This window comes from Cebus imitator, unplaced genomic scaffold (genome assembly GCF_001604975.1).
Source record: "Cebus imitator isolate Cc_AM_T3 unplaced genomic scaffold, Cebus_imitator-1.0 Scaffold163, whole genome shotgun sequence".
Taxonomy (NCBI): domain Eukaryota; kingdom Metazoa; phylum Chordata; class Mammalia; order Primates; family Cebidae; genus Cebus; species Cebus imitator.
This window is the reverse complement of record NW_016107478.1, coordinates 2766441-2778866: the sequence shown is the minus strand read 5'-3', so window position 1 is coordinate 2778866 and position 12426 is coordinate 2766441. Positions and strand designations below refer to the sequence as shown.

The 12426-nt window shown below is 40.2% G+C and overlaps 1 protein-coding gene across 2 annotated transcripts in view; it reads left to right on the top strand.

Moving 5' to 3' along the window:
• The window catches only part of DAB1 (DAB adaptor protein 1), a 902516-nt gene that overhangs the window by 389689 nt on the left and 500401 nt on the right, over positions 1 to 12426 (top strand). The window lies entirely within an intron of this gene.

Here is a 12426-nt window from a genome sequence, read left to right as displayed (position 1 = left end):
GGGTGCTCTAGTTTGTAAGCTGAAACCATAACAAATGTTCTACTATGTAGCATGAGGGTTTAGGAGAAAACACTTACATAGGAAATTTATGGGTTGAGATTTTTTTTTTTAATTTCATAAAAATTCTAGAGAATTAAGTTAAAGCAGCCTAGGCATTTCTATACATTAAAATGAAAACATTAAAAATAATGTATGAAATTATGATCACCAAATTATAGTTATTGCTGATGTGTGGTAAATATTAAATAAATAATAAATAATAAAGTGAGCACTGAATCAAGAGTGAGAAGGCTAAGTCCTGATCTCAGATCTTCCAGAAGCTAACCATGAAATTGTCATTTGTACCTAAAGCCCAGGTCTCTCTTCTAGAACATGGTAAAGTCGGTTACGTAAATGAGCAAATTAATTAATAAATAAAGGTATTATGTCTTAGTTCATTCAGGGTGCTATAATGAAATATCATAAGCACGCCACAAAATTCTGTGGCTTATTAGCAACAGAAGTTAATTTCTTACAATTTGGAAGGCTGAGAAGTTCGAGATCAAAACACCCACAGATAGTGTCTGGTGAGGGCCACTTCCTGGTTCATAAATGGCACTTCTTGCTGCATCCTCAGATAGAGGTAGGGGGCAAGGTAGCTTTATTGGGTTCCTTTTAGAAGGGCGATAATCTCATTCATTAGAGCTCCACCCTCACAACTTAATAACCTCCCAAAAGTCTTTCCTCCTAAATCGATCACAATGGCAATTAGGTTTCAACATGTGAATTTAACAGAGAGGGGACAGAAACATTCAGACATCAGCATTTGAATGAAATAGTCCCTAAAATTTCTTCCACATTAATAGTTTGAGTCATACCTTCAATTTTACAAGAAAAGTATTCTGAGAAAGAGAGAAGGCTAGTATCATTGTAGTATTTAATCAGTTTACCTATACAAAGAGAGCAATTGCACAATTATGTTTCATTCACAATACCTTGGGCTTCTGCTGGGCAAGATAGGCCCTGGGTTAGACACCTTGGATATATAACAATCAGTTAGACATAGGGCTGGAAGTCTAATTTAGACATACATGTAATTGAACCACAGGGGTCATTGCTGATGGAGGCTTTGTGAGCATGGTGAGGAGAAACAGAGTCAGCTTGAAGGGTCAGGGAATTGGGGCTGTATCTTTTGAAGACAGTTTTAAAGACCAATCTGTTTCCCATCCCCAGTCCCAGAGATGGTTTTAATGCCCCTCTTTGAAATGAGACAGTTTGAGATTCTAGTGGACCCAGTGCAACAGCTAACATCTACCAATAGCTAAGATCACAGAGGGATGTGCTTTCTTTAGGGACCAACTCTTTCTCACTTCTGTATTTAAAGGCCTGACCTGGGATGTTGGTTTGTTTATTTTTGCAAACCTGCCTCTGTCTCAGCACAAATAATCTGTGCAGATCTGAAAGGTTGATAGCTTTTTCTCAGTAATGCCCTTGAAATAAAGTAAGCAACTATGGAGCTGCAAAAGAATAAAGAGGAAGCTTATCCTGACCCCTACTTTCAATAATTGTGGATTTGGAAGCCCAGAGAGTCAAAGGACTTGTCCAGATTGATTCCAAATAATGGGAGAGCTGGGATTAGCACGTGGGTCTTCCATCTATGTGCCCTTGCTTTTACTTTCTCCTAATTATAAGTTTAGGATTTGACTTTTAATAGTGACAGAGTAATAAAAGAGTAATTTATTAAGCTTCTAGTTTATGCCAGATGGCATATATTTATTATCTTTACTTCAAAATAGATATTATTATTATTTCTGTTTTGTGGATGAGAAAATTGAATTTTAAAAACTTATATAAATTTGCTCAAAGTCAACAGTGAGTGAGTGTCCAGTGAGTCTAGCTATATACACTCTTGTGTTATCTGGCAGTGCAGCACCTATACAATTTTTTTTTTTTTTTTTTTGAGAGCAGTTTTATTCTTGTTGCCCAGGCTGGAGTGCAATGGTGCAATCTCGGCTCACTGCAACCTCTGCCTCCCAGATTCAAGCGATTCTCCAGCCTCAGCCTCATGAGTAGCTGGGATTACAGGCATGCTCCACCATGCCCAGCTAATTTTGTATTTTTAGTAGATACGGGGTTTCTTCATATTGGTCAGGCTGGTCTCAAGCTCCCAACCTCAGGTGATCCACCCGCCTGGCCTCCCAAATATGCAAATTTTTACATGTGCATACCAATTGAATTCTGTTTTAAGTTAACCTAATTATACTCATGACCCACAGAATCATTGATATAACTACATACACTCAATGGCAGTAAAAGATTTAGCTTGTGAGTTCATGTGTATAAGGATGGTTATTACAATATTATTTATAATGGAAGAAGAAAGGAAACAGCTTTAATGTTTCTCAGTTTGGTAATGGTTAGCTACATTATGGCAATCTATATTATAAAAAAATTTTCAGCTTTAAAAAGATGAGTGGGTTCTCTGTACAGTCACGCATCCCGTAATGATAGAAATATGTTCTGAGAAATGCATCTTTTGATGATTTCATTATTATACAAACATCATAGAGTATACCTACAAAAATCTAGGTGGTATAACCTACTACACACCTAGGCTATGTGGTATGGTGTATTGCTTCTAGGCTACAAATCTGGACAGCCTATTACTGTACTGAATACTGTAGGCAATTGTAACACAATTCCAAAGGGTAGAATTAGATAGGGAAGAATATGGCCTAGCCTGAATCCTTAAGTGGCTAACCAGTTATTGAGAACCAGAGAAACCAGACATGAAAACCAGGCACCAGAACTAGACCAGATCTTCATCCTGAAACAGAAGGAAGGTCTGGAGACAGATGGTGTTGGTACAGAGCAAGGGCAGGACCACATGTGGTGAGCAGGAAGCATCTCTTGTGGGCACACAATAGTCTACAGTTTACTGTAGTTGCCTGGCCTCCTCCTCACAGTTGTTCTCATGGCCAGGAGGCACCTGGGAGTAGGCCAGGGTGTCTTGATCCTGCAGGGTGGAGGCAGAGGTCAAAGATGTTCCATGCCAGGAAGACCACCTAAATCTGGAAACTATGGATGAGGGCTCACTGTGGGCCTCCATTGGGTGCCACTCAGGCCAGAGAAGAATTAAGAGGGACTATATCTACCTCTACCTCTACCTGTGCTCTTTCCACCTCCAAAGTCTGGGTCCATCCCATCATCCCTAAAATCTGAGTGTCTAGACATGACCTGGGCCACCATCTGGCTTGCTCTTCAAACAGCAGTTCTGTGTCCCTGCCCAGGAAACCTGTGTTTGATTTCTTGGAGCCTTCGGGCTGTTCAACCCTCTGTTCCCCTCCTTGGGAAACTGTCCCTGACATTTATGAGGCCCCAGAATGCAGAGGTCCTTGTCTTCTTTTCTTTTTAATTTTCAACTTTTGCGGATACATAGTAGGTGTATATAATTATGGGTTACATGAGATGTTTTGACCTGTCTCCTTTTCTTCCTTCTCATAAGGGGCAGGGACTTAGCCTGCCTTATATTTTAGTTCAGTGCTATCTCATGAAGATTTGTCACCTCTGTCCCCTGCACTCTTCCCTTCCCAAGCCTATGAGGCTCCTCTGCCTCTCCTTTCCCTGTTGTACCTGAAGCTGAGCCTACTGGCTCATTCCATTCAGGGTTTTGCCATGATTTGATGGGATGGGGTCGAGGGGAGGGTAACATGGGAAGCAAGCTAAAAAAACACATATCTCAAAAACTGTTATCCTCATCTTTAGTTTCACAATCTTTTGTTTCTTTGAGTAAAATTGCCCTCAGGGCTTACTCTTTGTATACAATTTACTACCACTCCAGGAAGTTTACACTTTCCATCACAGACAGACAATTAAGACAAAACAACAGGTACAAACTATGCTGCTTGTCATAGACCAGATTGGCAGTCTCTCCTCCTCTGGGTCCCATGAAGAACAGCACTTTGCTGTATTTCCTCCCTGAAGGTAATTGAAATTAAAGTTAGGGTCCTCTCCTTTGGGAATTTAATAGTAAATCCTAGAAGAGGCAAAGCCAACTCTGAAGACTGGTGAGTCAGTTTTAACATACATGCATGAAAATGGACCAAACCAAAGCTGGGCCTCAATTTAGGCAATATTGATGTCCCAGAGCCCCTGAGTGTTAATCAAATGTTTGTAAATTGCACATCATTTAACTGTGCTTTGGGAGCACATGATTTAAAGCAATCCTGAAGAATCCTCTGGTGCTACAACTAATTAACCTAATTTATCTGTTTTGTAAATCTGAATTTACTCCTAAGGATCAAGTGTTTGGAGAATAAAAGTTAGACAAGGTACAATTAATTAGGGAAGTCTTCCTGGAAGGGGTGAGCCGGGGCCAAATCTTAGAGGAGACAGTGATTACAGATCCTCTAAAGGACTGAAAAGAGAAATGCAGCAAGCTTCAGTGAAGGGCAGCCTTATATCTTGGCAGCAATGAATCATCTTGTGAATAACAATGGAAGCATCTCTTATGGGTGCACAATAGTTTACCGTTTACCAAGAACTTTCTTGCACATTGCAGTGATTATGACAGCGAAGAGAACGTAGTGAGTGCATACTGTACACCAGTGCTAGGTCCTTAAACACATCATCACAGTTACTCTACCAACACTCACTGGGTTTGATGTTAGCATTTCCTTTTTAGAGAGGAGGAAACCAAGGCTCATGGTGCTTAAAGTCACACATGTTGTGCCAAAGTCAGCTGATTAACAGAGGAGCAACGATCTGAATTCAGGTCTATTTGACTCAATGGTTCTAATCATATCATGCACTGGAGCTCAGAGCAGGATAGAAAAGGCTGGCAGTGGATCACAACAGACATCAGCCCAAATATGAATCATTTATTCTGTATTATCTGATACCAAGCACCATAAGAAGCACTTTACATGCATTTTCTTACTTATTCATCCAACTAACCTTCTGATACAGTTGTCAAATCCTGCTTTATTGGGAACCTGAAGATCAGTGAGAGGGTAAGTAATATATTCAGTTACAATGCTAGTAAAAATGTTAGAAGGTCTGACCCCGTAGAACAATCTCTTAACTACTCCTCTCTCCCATGCACCAGTCCTCTTCCAAAGACACTTGCAACCCAAGGTATATAAAATCACCATCATTGTCTCATGACATGAACTTCATTCCCTAGAAATGGAGTCAGACCTGGAAGCGGGACATTGTAATGCTATGCAGCATGGGAAGAATAGTCACAGTGGTTATAGTAACACACAGGAAAGCTGCTTTGCTAAGCCTGTAGGTTTTGAGGTTGGCTGCTATCATCCCTGTTTTACAGATGAGGAATTGAGTTACCTACAGCTTTTGATGTGTTCAACTTGACACAAATTGTGACAGTCAGTGCCAGGACTTGATACTTCCACTCAGTATCTCTGCCTCAGTTGTCAATACCCCCTTTGTTATACACTCTTGTAATCGTCCAGAAAATGTTAAAACATTTTTGAGGCAACTTGTTTACCAGCACCACATAGGCATTTTGCCTATGTGACATCAATTTTTAGAACCAACATTTTCTTTCTCTCTCTCTCTCATTCTCAAATAAAACTTAGAATTACAATCCCAGTTCTGAGACCTCTTTTCCAATTACTCTCTCTCTCTGGGTGACCTTAGCCAGCTTCATGAATTTAAATGTCATCTGTATGTCTGTGACTGCCAAATAGATGTTTCCAGCTCTGACCTCATTCTAAGCTCCAGACTACCTCCTCCACATCTCCATTTGGAACTCAACAAGTCCCAAACAGAGCTCTTTGGTGTTCTCCTAAGCAAGCTCCTCCCTGGTCTCCTCCCCACCTATCACTGGCAGCATCATTTGAACTCAGGTCAAAAAAAAAAAATCTGGAATCAAATTATTTCTCACCATGCCTTTGCTTGCTTGGACAGGACCATTTGGTCAGTTGTATCAGGTCCTAACTGGCCTCCTTGATTTCCCTCCCACTCCCCACAAGCTGTTTTCTACACAGCAACTCGAGGGGTATTTACAACATATAAATTAGATCATTCTTTATTCCCCTGCCACAAAACATATCTTCAAAAACTCCAGTGGTACTCATCACATTTAAATCAATTCAGGGGCTGATGCCTCCCCCAAGGCCCAGCATGACCTGGCCCCTGATGACCTTTTTCCACAGCCCTGTCTCTCTTTTTAGATGGTGCCCCTAGCCCTTGATGCTCATTCCTACCTCAGGCTTTTACCCTCCATGTTTCCTGGCAGGAAATGCTTCTTTTTAAGACTTTGCACAGCACGCATTTTCACATCTTCCAGGCTTAGGCTCAAATTTGCCCACCTTGCCCCCACCTCCCCCTTGTGCATCTGTATCATTGTATCATGGTTCTCACAGCACATATAACCACATGAAATGTTGTTGTTTATTGGTTGATTTTCCTAGTAATTACTCATTTACCTCTAGAAAGTATATTGCATAAGGGCAGGGATACGATCTGTCTTTGCTGTTCAATCTCAGTGGCTAGAATAATGCCTGATATATAGGTGATGCTCAGTAGAAAAGTTGAATTAATATGAGTGCAACACTGCACTCCAACCTGGGCAACAGAGCAAGACCCCGACTCAAAAAATGAAAAACAGAAAAACAACAAAAAAGGAAAAGTTGAATTAATAAATGTATTAGTCTGTTCTCACGCTGCTGGTAAAGATATACCTGAGACTGGGTAATTGATAAAGAAAAAGAGGTTTAATGGACTCACAGTTTCATGTGGCTGGGGAGGCCTCACAATCATGAATGGAAGGTGAACAGCACATCTTACATGGCAGGAAATGAGAGAATGAGAACCAAGTGAAAGGGGTTTCCCCTTATGAAACCATCAGATCTCATGAGACTTATTCACTGCCACGAGAATAGTATGGGGAAACCGCCTCCATGATTCCATTATTTCCCACTGGGTTCCTCTCACAAAACGTGGCAAATATGGGAGATATGGGAGCTGTAATTCAAGATGAGATTTGGGTGGGACACAGCCAAACCATATCAGTAAATTAACTATCTTTTTTCGTTTTGAAAAATACACGTTACAAGGGAAATTTGGGAAATAATGACATATAAAAGAAATGCACATTTTAGCATATTTCCTTCCCATCTTTTTCTTTTGCATATTTTTACATTGAGATTATTAATACATTCAATTTATATTTTACTTTTCTATTTAAGATATCATAAGCAATCCTCCACATTATGTCTAATATTTCATATAACATGTGTTCAAAATAGACATTAATTTTCTTCTCTCTTGAGTTACTTCCTGAAAAACACTTACACAAGTACAGTAGGCGCTCTGTGCTCTGTTTTGTGTTGACGGAAGACAGGGTGGTACATTTGAAAGACTGTAAATGTGAGCAAGTTATTAACCTCTCTAGATCTCAATGTCCTTATCTATAAAATAGGGATAATAAAATCTACCATGCTTGATTTAATGGCTTGTGCAAGAATCTAGTGAAGAATTGAGGCAGACATCTCATTAAATATTGGGGTGAATGTCATTTTTTAAACCACAGCATTGTACAAATGGAATACGATTTATAGGAGGGAATACAATAAGTAATTTGTAAAGCAATTGGAAATTTGTGAATAAAAAGTTATTGGCAATTTTTCTATGCTGAGTGAGACATGTCCTAATGTTTGTATTTAATATGCTAAATAGTTGCCAATGCCTAATTCTAGGTTCATACCCTGCAATAGCTTTTCTTGTCGGTTTATTTATTTATTTTTTTTTTTGTTTACAACTTTCAGCTGTAAAACTGGGGTCAATTATTTTTAGCTATTTCTTCAGCCTGTCTCATTAGAAAAGTACTTTGAGGTAATGACTTGGGCATATTTGATGATTGTTCATTTTGAAAGATGTCATTTTAAGACTCTTCTGGAAGTTTCAAATTCGCCTGTGGGAGATCTGTTTTATACCAAAATGTCATTTCAAATTCAGGCCTACATACTATGTTACACTTGGCCCATATAAATGTTTCACAGCACCTGCATTTTTTATCATGGTCCTTTCATGTGAACTTGGATTTTGTGTGGCTCACCTCTGCTCTCTGTCTGAAGGAGAGAAAGTAATATTTTTAAATGGCCTTTTTCTCCTCTATCAGAGGAGATAAAATTTCCCAATTATTTCCCCCTGGTGCATAGATATTTATATTAATATTTTAAATAATAGGTTTTTTAATAGGGTTATTCATGAATCCGTGTGTTAAATTTAAAACAAATGTATCCTAAAAATGAATATTTAATCTGTGTTTAATACCTGAAACCAGATTCATAGTGGCTTAATTTCTTTGATCATTAAAGAAACTTAAGAAATGATTTAGATTCTTTTATTCACTCAACAAATATTTTAACAAGCTTGTCGAGTACCTCCTACATTATCTCTTTTAATTCTTACAACACATGGCAATGTAAGAATCATCATCATCATCGTGATCATCACTCTATTATGAATAAGAAAACAGAGACTCAGAGCTGTAGAGCCCTCAGTGGGGTGGCTCTCTGCTACAGTTTGTGATCTGAGGTTTGATAGAAGAATATACGTGAATAAAATTCTTGGAGTAAACAAGAGAAGCCAAGTACAATAGCAAGAATGAGGGGGTGGGGGAGAGACAGAAAGAGAGGCCTAGTAGAAAACTGAAATGGAGAAAGATTAGATTAGATTGGGAAGAACTAGGTTGTAGGTAGCTCTCTCTCTTTTGCATCACCTGGGAATCTTTATAAATGATTGATGCTTGACTCCTGTTTCCAGACTGTGATTTAATTGGTAAGGGATGCAGTGTGGATATTAGGACTTTCTTTAAACTTTCTGAGTGATTCTAATATGCAGCAAAATTAGGGAGCCACTAATCTTGGTAGTGTCTGGACTAGTGTGTGTTGTGAAACTGAATGACTCAACTTTGTCTGTCATAAGTTCTCAATTTTCTAATGGGTTGTGCTGATTTATAGGCCTTGTTGGAATGGGCATAATGCTTACAAATAGAAAACACAAGTCCAAAATCCCCTTGATGAAGAAAAAGAAAGGCAGTGAGCTTGAATGGGAAGAGGGCAGGCTTTAGTCACAACTTCTATGAACCTCAGCTTCCTCATTCCCACAATGCCTACTATGATGCCTGTCTAGTAGATTTTTGGTAAGAATTACACTATGAAGGCTGGGCATGGTGGCTCATGCCTGTAATCCCAGCACTTTGGGAAGCCAAGATGGGCATATCACTTGAGGTTAGGAGTTCAAGAGCAATCTGGCCAATATGGTGAAGCCTTCTCTATTAAAAATACAAAAATTAGCCAGACATGGGGGCATGTGCCTGTAATCCCAACTACTTGGGAGGCCGAGGCATGAAAATTGCTTGAATCTGGGAGGTGGAGTTTGCAGTGAGCCGAGAATGAGCCACTAGACTCCAGCCTGGGTGAGAGTGAGGCTCTGTCTCAAAAAAAAAAAAAAAATTACCCTAATTATGATGGCATTTATCTTGTCCAATGATATCAGAATCTTTGGTCAGTTAGTTGAAAAAATAATAATATTTAAGTCCAAGCAGGTGTAGCAGATAGTACTTTCCAAAGATGACTAAAATATATCTCATCCCACATGGTCTTTTTCAGATGTGATGCTGACATTATCCCATCTGAGCTAGAGCCCACGTTCTTTCCCCTTGAACCTGGGTGCCCATTTGTAAATGCTCAGTTCGGTAGATTATGGCAGAAAGGACACCATATAATTTAGGAGTTTTGATCATAAAAAGCAACACAGCTCCCATCTGGCTTTGTCTGTCTCTTGCAACACATGTCTTGAGAGCCCTAAGCTGATTTATATGAAGTATGACTTCACTGGGTCTACCATGCATGGGAGACCATGTGGAGAAGCCACACAGAGATAGAGGAAGATGCTCAAGGAGCTTCCATTGTGCCAGCCCCCAGCTGTCTTTGCACATCACCTGCCAGAAATGTAGGTATAGTAGCCATCAGATGATCCCCGCCCCTGACCTTCAAGCTGCCCCAGCTGACATGAAGTATAGAGAGACAAGTTGTCCCCAACCAGAAATGCCAAAAGTCCAGATTCATGAGCTAAATAAATGTTATTGCTACTTTAAACTACAAAGTTTTGGGTGCTATGATATGCTGCATTAAATAACCGGAACACAGAGAGTAATAGAAAAAACGTGTGTGTGTGTGTGTGTGTGTGTGTGTGTGTGTGTGTGTTTATAAAACATATGTGTGTGTGTATATATATTATATATACAGATGCTAAATAGCTTATTTCAAATTAAAACATAAAACAGTTCTTTTATTGAATAACCTTCTCAACTAGAGCCAAGGTCTTTTCTTATATATTATGTCCCACTGACCAGCATCCTGCTTGAACTGTATCTGTGAAGCATTTGTGTGTGTGTGTGTGTGTGTGTGATTTCCAATGTCAGTTCCTTTAAAGTAAAATGAGTAATTACAAACACATAAAACAATTTTTGCCACTTCTCCCTATTCCTTACAGGTATCCTAAAAATGTCCTAAAATTAATTCAACATTTTATTAGGCAGTTTATTTATTTCATCAAGTCTTTCCAAAGCACTCAACTTAGAGTTTATAAAAAGAAAGGTTTTTTTTTTTTAATATCATTGAATGAATGCATGTGTTAGTTAATCACAGGATAAAAATAACAAGTACAATTTGAATTAACAACTATTTGGTGAGCTGATGTTAGCAGAAGGATACAGGTGTGCATAAGACAAATCTATTAGGCATTCATATTTTTTAAACTTATAGATACTAGTCAATAGACTTAGCAAAAGAATGGGAACCTTGCTAAACAAGTTGGTTAAGTGAAGGTTGGTTAAGCATCTATTATAACATCTGTAAAATCACTGACAGTTGGTGGCTGGCAAGATGGCTGAATAGGAGCAGCTCTGGTCTGCAGTTCCCAGTGAGATGAATGTAGAAGGTGGGTGATTTCTGCATTTCCAACTGAGGTACCCGGCTCATCTCATTGGAAATGGTTAGACAGTGGAAGCAGCCCACGGAGGGTGAGCTGAAGCAGAATGAGTCATTGCCTCACCCAGGAAGCACAAGAAGTCTTGGGAACTCCCTCCCCTAGTCGAGAGAAGCCTTGAGGGACTGTGCTATGAGAAACCATGCACTCTAGCTCAGATACTAAGCTTTTCCCATGGTCTTAGCAACCTGCAGACCAAGAGATTCCCTCCTGTGCCTACTCCACCAGGACCCTGGGTTTCAAGTACAAAACTGGGCAGCCATTTAAGCTGATGCTGAGCTGAGCTAGATGTAGGAGTTCTTTTTTTTTTTTTTTTTAGTTTTATCCATTTAAAATACACTCAAGAATCTCCTAACAATGTGGATACTTTCTGAGAAATGTGTCCTTAGTGAGTTCTTTTTTTTTTTTTTTTTTCATACCCCAATGGTACCTTAAACTCCAGCAAGACAGAACCATTTACTTTCCTGGAAAGGGGGCTGCAGCGAGGGAGTCAGGTGGTCTAGCTCAGCAGATCCTACCCCACGGAGCCCAGCAAGCTAAGATCCACTGGCTTGAAATTCTTGCTGCCAGCAGAGCAGTCTGAGGTTGACCTGGGGCACTCAAGTGTGGTGTGGGGAGAGGCATCTGCCATTACTGACGCTTGAGTAGTCAGTTTTCCCCTCACAGTGTAAACAAAGCTTCTAGGAAGTTCAAACTAGACGGAGCCCACCACAGCTTGGCAAAGCCCCTGTAGCCAGACTGCCTCTCTGGATTCCTTCTCTCAGGGCAGGGGATCTCTGAAAGAAAGGCAGAAGCCCCAGTCCAGGGCTTATAGATCAAACTCCCATCTCCCTGAGACAGAGCACCTGGGGGAAGGGGTGGCTGTGGGCACAGCTTCAGCAGACTCAAACATTTCTGCCTGTAAGCTCTGAAGAGAGCAGTGGATCACCCAGCACAGCAATCGAGCTCTGTCAAGAGACAGACTGCCTCCTCAAGTGGGACCCTGACTCCCATGCCTCCTGACTGGGAGACACTTCCAACTTTTTGATAGGATTGTTTGTTTACAATAACCTCCTATATGAGGTATCCATCACCTCATATAGGAGAGTTCCAGCTGGCATCTGGTGGTGCCACTCTGGGACGAAGTTTCCAGAGGAAGGAACAGGCAGCAATCCTTGCTGTTCTGCAGCCTCTGCTGGTGATACCCAGGCAAACAGGGTCTGGAGTGGACCTTCAGCAAACTCCAGCAGATCTGCAACAGAGGGGCCTATTAGAAGAAAAACTAACAAACAAAGGAATAGCATCAACATCAAAAAAAAGGACATCCCCACAGAAACCCCATCTGAAGGTCACCAACATCAAAGACCAAAGGTAGATAAATCCATGAAGATGAGGAAAAACCAGTGCAAAACGGCTAAAAATTCCAAAAACCAGAATGCCTCTTCT